The 7177-nt window shown below is 34.8% G+C and overlaps 1 non-coding gene across 1 annotated transcript; it reads right to left on the bottom strand.

Moving 5' to 3' along the window:
* Positions 1-224: 224 nt before the first annotated feature.
* LOC139845760 (small nucleolar RNA R71) lies at positions 225-330 on the bottom strand. The gene has a single exon (XR_011758518.1). It is a non-coding gene; the product is annotated as a small nucleolar RNA R71 (small nucleolar RNA).
* Between the last annotated feature and the right edge of the window lie 6847 nt (positions 331-7177).

Here is a 7177-nt window from a genome sequence, read left to right as displayed (position 1 = left end):
CATGGACTACCGAATGATGATCCTAACTCTCACCTTGATAAATTCATATCTCTTTTGAACTCCTACAAACAGGCAGGGATAGGACAAGATATAGTCCAGTTATACTTGTTCCCCTATTCTCTCACTCATCATGCACAAACATGATTTGAAGGATTGGAAAAAGATTCCATCACGTCTTGGTACTAAATTCCTAACCAAATATTTCCCTCCTTCTAAACAAACCAAACTTAAGAATGACATCATTAACTTCAAACAAAGTTATGATGAATCTCATTACACTGCATGGGAGCGATTCAAAACCTTGCTGAAGAAATGCCCTAATCACCAGTTAGAACGGTCAGCTCAAATCTGTACCTTCTACAATGGTCTTATGGTAAATCATATGACGAAGATCGATGTCGCAGCTCAAGGAAATCTGATGAACCAAACCGCAGACGAAGCATGGGATTTGCTCGAGAACATGACAGTGCATCATCATGACGGGAACAGTGGTGAAATAACTTCATCATCTGCACCACTCTCCGCACTTAATAATCAAACGGAGGCCATCAAATCTCTCACTGACAAGATGGAATCTCTTGCCAAACAACTCAGAGAATTGAAGACGCAGCCGCAGCAAGTTAACCAGGTCCAGGCCTGTGTTAATTGTACCAACCCGCAACCCACTGAAGAATACCAAGTTGAGTACGAGAAACCTGACGGTTCATTCTGTTGCGTTCAATATCCAGCTCGTCAATCAAATCCCGGATTCAATCAACAACCTAGGGTTAAACAATTCCAAAGAAACAACCAGCCTTTTCGCTATCGTTACCCACCTTATCCACCCCAATAATCTCAATTGACCTACGATCAACCACTTCCACTCACTGGTCCACCAGCTGAGGAAAATTTCCCAACCACCCAAATTATAAAAGTAACCAACCCTACTCTCGAGACAGATGATCAGTTGACTCAGTTCATCCAAAGACAACAATAGTTGAATCAGAGAACTGCATATAGACAAGACCAGACGGAGATACTAATAAGAAATCAATTGGCTCTACTCAAAAGTCTAGAAACGCAGCTCAGACAGTTATCACAACGCCTTGAAACCCGACCACGAGGGAGATTACCTAGTAATACTATCCAAAATCCCCACATAGAGGAAGCTAAGCAAATGGACTCTATAATCCCAGAGGAAGAACCACGGAGAAGGTCAGCTAGGCTCAAGAACAAATTGACATATACTCAGAAGCTGTCCACTGCAACTCCAGTATGTGTACCTTACCCTGGAAGGCTACAGGAGGAACCATCCAAGCTTGATTCCTTCAAACTCGATGGAAGATTCCTGGACACCATGTTCAAAGTTCCCAACCAGAAGAGATACATCCGAAGGCTTATCTCTACAAAGGAAAGGATACCAGATTCTAACAAAATTCCACTGAGTAAAGAATGCTCGGCATTACTCAGAAACTCTCTACTGCAAAAGCTAGGAGATACGGGCCGATTCATTTTTCACGTGTTCGATCTACCAATCTGGAACAATTCATGCGCTAGCAGATTTAGGAGCAAGTATCAACCTAATCCCCTACTCTATTTACAAGAGATTAGAATTAAGAGACTTATCACCAACTAAAATAACAATTCAACCTTTCGATCACACAATTCGATATCCTAAGGGCATAGTTGAGAATGTCTTGGTGAAAGTCAACAAATTCTTTTACCCTACGGATTTTGTAGTGATGGACATTAAGGAAGACCTACACACACCAATAGTGTTAGGAAGACCTTTCATGAATACGGTTAGGACTGTCATTGATGTGAACAATCAAACCTTGATCTTGTGATCACATGAGGAGAGCGTTACCTTTAAAATTGACCGACCTACCGATCTTTCTGGACAGACAGAGATGTTTGCTATTTCCACTGGACGGATCACTTTCGATGATGAGTCTCCATCACCAGCCGATGATATCGAGATGAGTGTTGAATCACAGTCTGCTAACGACTCAGAAATGGAAGAAGAGGATCCCAATAAAGAAATAGAGGAAGAGGAAGAACCTAAGGATGAAGAGGAAATGGGAGACCTAAAAGAAACTGCGATAATACCCTCTCTAAGCCTGGAACGTGAAGAATTAATGAGGCTTGTGATAGAAGATCACAGTTTAATCATTCGTTTCAAAAAGAAGATTGATAATGTTGAGGTTAAAGATATAGAAATTGACCCTGCAAGTGTCAAAGTGAAAAACTAGAATACTGAAGAATCCCGTTCATCAGACGAATCTTCAGAAGACTATTATACTGATGATGACGAGGAAGAGCAACATGAAGACATTCTGGATAACTCATCCAAACTAGATCAGGAGGAGCCGGACTCTTCTTCAGATCGAATTCCGGTCATATCTACTCACGCCATGATAACCTTCATCAATGACACCGATGAATTTGAAGATATTCTCGAAGCCATCCGAAAATCAACAATCAATTTCACGCTACACTTAGCAGAATGAATCATGGCTATCAGAGAAGAATACAACATTTATCTACAGAGAGAAGACAATAATGTTGAAATCCTAGAATAGCGCATTCAAGACTTTATCAATACCCTTCACGATCATATCTACTGCGAAGAAAGGCAACGAGAGCATAACTCAGTGGTTCACACAATTCTAGAGACAAGATTTTGTCAAGATCTGAAGATCATTTACTCTAAAGTATACAACGCCTTAGCCGGATCTGCACTTCCATTCTCAACAAATCAACGAGCACTACTGACTCTCATCTGGAAGCATATAGATCTCTCTACTGGACGCCCGACTTATCACTCAGACTTGCAAATGATTAAGGATATTCACAGCTTCTTCGCTCTCTTGGAAAGAGATAATTTCGAAAGCACACCAGAGAGGCTAGTTATTTACGTAACAATTGATCACCACGCTGATCTGATAATCAAAGAGTTACAAGACGTAGAGACAAAATAAGGAAGACGCATTAATCCATTCTCACATCTTGAACCAGACCAAGTCAACATTGCCACCTATGTTATGAAACAGATAGCAGGTATCTTCCACGAATCCAGAGATCCAAGTTTCATATTTAAAGCGAGATGTCGGGAGGTATACTCAAAGACGGTGACATTAATGCTTGAGTCAGGGCTGCTCTTCACTTCTTTTTAGCTTCGCCTCTTGACTGATCTGTGCAAGGCTACAGACTCCTACTATGGATGTAGTGACCCGAACTTTTCCATGTTTATATATATTAAATGAAATTGATATTTATATGATTAAGTGTTTCTAACATGTTAAGCAATCAAACTTGTTAAGACTTGATTAATTGAAATAGGTTTCATATAGACAATTGACCACCCAAGTTGACCGGTGATTCACGAACGTTAATATTTGTAAAAAATATATGATGCCATATATATGGATATATATATATAGTTAACATGATATTATGATAAGTAAATATATCATTAAGTATATTAACAATGAACTACATATGTAAAAACGAGACTACTAACTTAAGGATTTCGAAACGAGACATACATGTAACGATTATCGTTGTAACAACATTTAAATCTATATATATCATATTAAGATATATTAATACATCATTATATCATGATAATGTAATGATTTAATATCTCATTAGATATAATAAACAATGGGTTAACAACATTTAACAAGATCATTAACTTAAAGGTTTCAAAACAACACTTACATGTAACGACTAACGATGACTTAACGACTTAGTTAAAATGTATATACATGTAGTGTTTTAATATGTATTCATACACTTTTGAAAGACTTCAAGACACTTATCAAAGTACTTATACTTAACAAAAATGCTTACAATTATATCCTCGTTCATTTTCATCAACAATTCTACTCGAATGCACTCGTATTTATACTCGTACAATACACAGATTCTAAATGTATTTACTATTGGTATATACACTCAAATGATCAGCTCTTATCAGCCCATGTGAGTCACCTAACCATGTGGGAACCATCATTTAACATCTAGCATGAAATATCTCACAAAATTACAAACTAATGGAGCCTATATTGCTACTCCATATTCACTTGAATGTTAGGTACCACAAACACATTCACTTTGCAATTTTCTTAAATCAAATTACTCTCTCTCAAGTGTTTTTCCTTTGTTCTAAGTGTTCTTCATCATCTTCAACAAAATCTAGCTCAATCTAGTTCATAAATCTATACATAAACAAAGATACAAAACAACTACTCAAGAACACACCAACAACACTTCCAAGTTTGCTAGCTTGCTTTCAATCTTGCAAATCCATTTCAAGTGATCATCTAAACTCAAGAAATCTTTCTTATTTACATTAAGATATCTCTCTAATACAAGGTAGTACTCATATTCAAACTTTGATTCAATTTCTATAACTATAACAATCTTATTTCGAGTGGAAATCTTACTTGAACTTGTTTTCGTGTCATGATTTTGCTTCAAGAACTTTCAAGCTATCCAAGGATCCTTTGAAGCTAGACCTATTTTTCTCATTTCCAGTAGGTTTATCCACAAAACCTAAGGTAGTAATGATGTTCATAACATCATTCGATTCATATATATGAAACCATCTTATTCGAAGGTTTAAACTTGTAATCACTAGAACATAGTTTAGTTAATTCTAAACTTGTTCGCAAATAAAAGTTAATCCTTCTAACTTGACTTTTAAAATCAACTAAACACATATTCTATATCTATATGATATGCTAACTTAATGATTTAAAACCTGAAAACACAAAAAACACCGTAAAATCGGATATACGCCGTCGTAGTAACACCGCGGGCTGTTTTGGGTTAGTTAACTAAAAACTATGATAAACTTTGATTTAAAAGTTGTTATTCTGGGAAAATGATTTTTTCTTATGAACATGAAACTATATACAAAATTATGGTTAAACTTAAAGTGAAAGTATGTTTTCTAAAATGGTCATCTAGATGTCGTTCTTTCGACTGAAATGACTACCTTTACAAAAACAACTTGTAACCTGTATTTCCAACTATAAAATATACTTTTTCTATATAAATTCATAAACTTAAGTTCAATATGAAACCATAGCAACTTGAATCACTCAAAACGGATTTAAAACGAAGAAGTTATGGGTAAAACAAGATTGGATAATTTTGCTTGTTGTAGCTACGTGAAAATTGGTAACAAATCTATATTAATCATATCCTAGCTAAAATCATATTGTATTATATATGTATTCTAATATATATTATGTAATCTTGGGATACCATAGACACAAATACAATGTTTTGACATATCATATTGACCCATCTATATATATATATATATATATATATATATATATATATATATATATATATATATATATATATATATATATATATATATATATATATATATATATATATATATATATATATATATATATATATATATATATATATATATATATATATTTCGGAACAACCATAGACACTCTATATGCAGTAATGTTGGAGTTAGCTATACAGGATTGAGGTTGATTCTAAAATATTATATACTTTGAGTTGTGATCTAGCCTGAGGCTTGTATACACGAGGTCGTGGATTTATTCGAGATGTATATATTGCTTTAATTCTGTACATCTAACTGTGGACAACTAGTTATAGGTTACTAACGAGGACAACTGACTTAATAAACTTAAAACAGTAAAACGTATTAAAAATGTTGTAAATATATTTTGAACATACTTTGATATATATGTACATATTTTTTATAGGTTTGTGAATCGACCAGTGGCCAAGTCTTACTTCCCGACGACGTAAAAATCTGTGAAAGTGAGTTATAATCCCACTTTTAAAATCTAATATTTTGGGATAAGAATACATGCAATTTTATAAATGTTTTACGAAATAGACACAAGTAAATGAAACTAAATTATATGGGTGAATGATCGAAGCCTAATATGCCCCTTTTTAGCTTGGTAGCCTAAGAATTTGGGAACAGACCCCCAAATTGACGCGAATCCTAAAGATATATCTATCGGGCCCAACAAGCCCCATTCTGGAATTTGAAATGCTTTAGTACTCCGAAATTATCATGTTCGATGGGTGTCCCGGAATGATGGGGATATTCTATATGCATCTTGTTAATGTCGGTTACCAGGTGTTCACCATATGAATGATTTTTATCTCTATGTATGGGATGTATATTGAAATATGAAATCTTGTGGTCTATTATTACGATTTGATAAATATATAGGTTAAACCTATAACTCACCAACATTTTTGTTGACGTTTAAAGCATGTTTATTCTCAGGTGATTATTAAGAGCTTCCGCTGTTGCATGCTAAAATATGGACAAGATTTGGTGTCAGCATGTTTGTACAATATTGTTTAAAACTGCATTCAAAATTTACTTTGTTGTAATATATTAATATTGTAAACCAATATGTATTGGTAGTGTGTAAGTGTAATATTTTTAGATTATCATTTCGGGATAATCTAGGTGGTGTCCTTTAAACCTTGTCAATAAAATAAAGGTTATGGTTTGATTTAAAAACGAATGCAGTCTTTGAAAAACGTCTCATATAGAGGTCAAAACCTCGCAACGAAATCAATTAATATGGAACGTTTATAATCAATATGAACAGGACATTTCTGTTGGTATCCGAGCATTGGTCTTAGAGAACCAAAAATTTGCATTAGTGTGTCTTATCGAGTTTGTTTGGATACATTTGTGAGTCTGGACTTCGACCGTGTTTTCTTTAAAAAAGATTGCTTAACACTTTTGTTGGAAACTATATATTATTAACATGTAAATATTATGTGATATATTAATTTCTTAATGTGTTTGGTATTGTGTGATAGATGTCTACCACTAGTACAAATCCCATCGACTCACCTAATAATAATGAAGAGTCGAATATACTTTGGGAAGATTCACAAATTCTCGAAGAAGAACCGGAAGAGGAGGAACGGGAAGAGGAGGAACCGGAAGAGGAGGAACCAGAAGAAGAGGAACCAGAAGAGGAGGAACCGGAAGAAGAAAAGGTTCCGGAGGAAGAAATATTGATACCTACAGTAAATTGATTAAATAAAAGAAAATCCTCAATCAACGGACCAAAGTCAAAAATGGTCAATGGTGTTTCCGCCAAGGAAGCAAAATATTGAGAAGATTACCAATTTTCTGATGAATCGGATCCCGATG

This window comes from Rutidosis leptorrhynchoides, chromosome 4 (genome assembly GCF_046630445.1).
Source record: "Rutidosis leptorrhynchoides isolate AG116_Rl617_1_P2 chromosome 4, CSIRO_AGI_Rlap_v1, whole genome shotgun sequence".
NCBI lineage: Eukaryota > Viridiplantae > Streptophyta > Magnoliopsida > Asterales > Asteraceae > Rutidosis > Rutidosis leptorrhynchoides.
The sequence above is the reverse complement of the archived record's forward strand: the minus strand, read 5'-3'. Positions and strand labels throughout refer to the sequence as shown.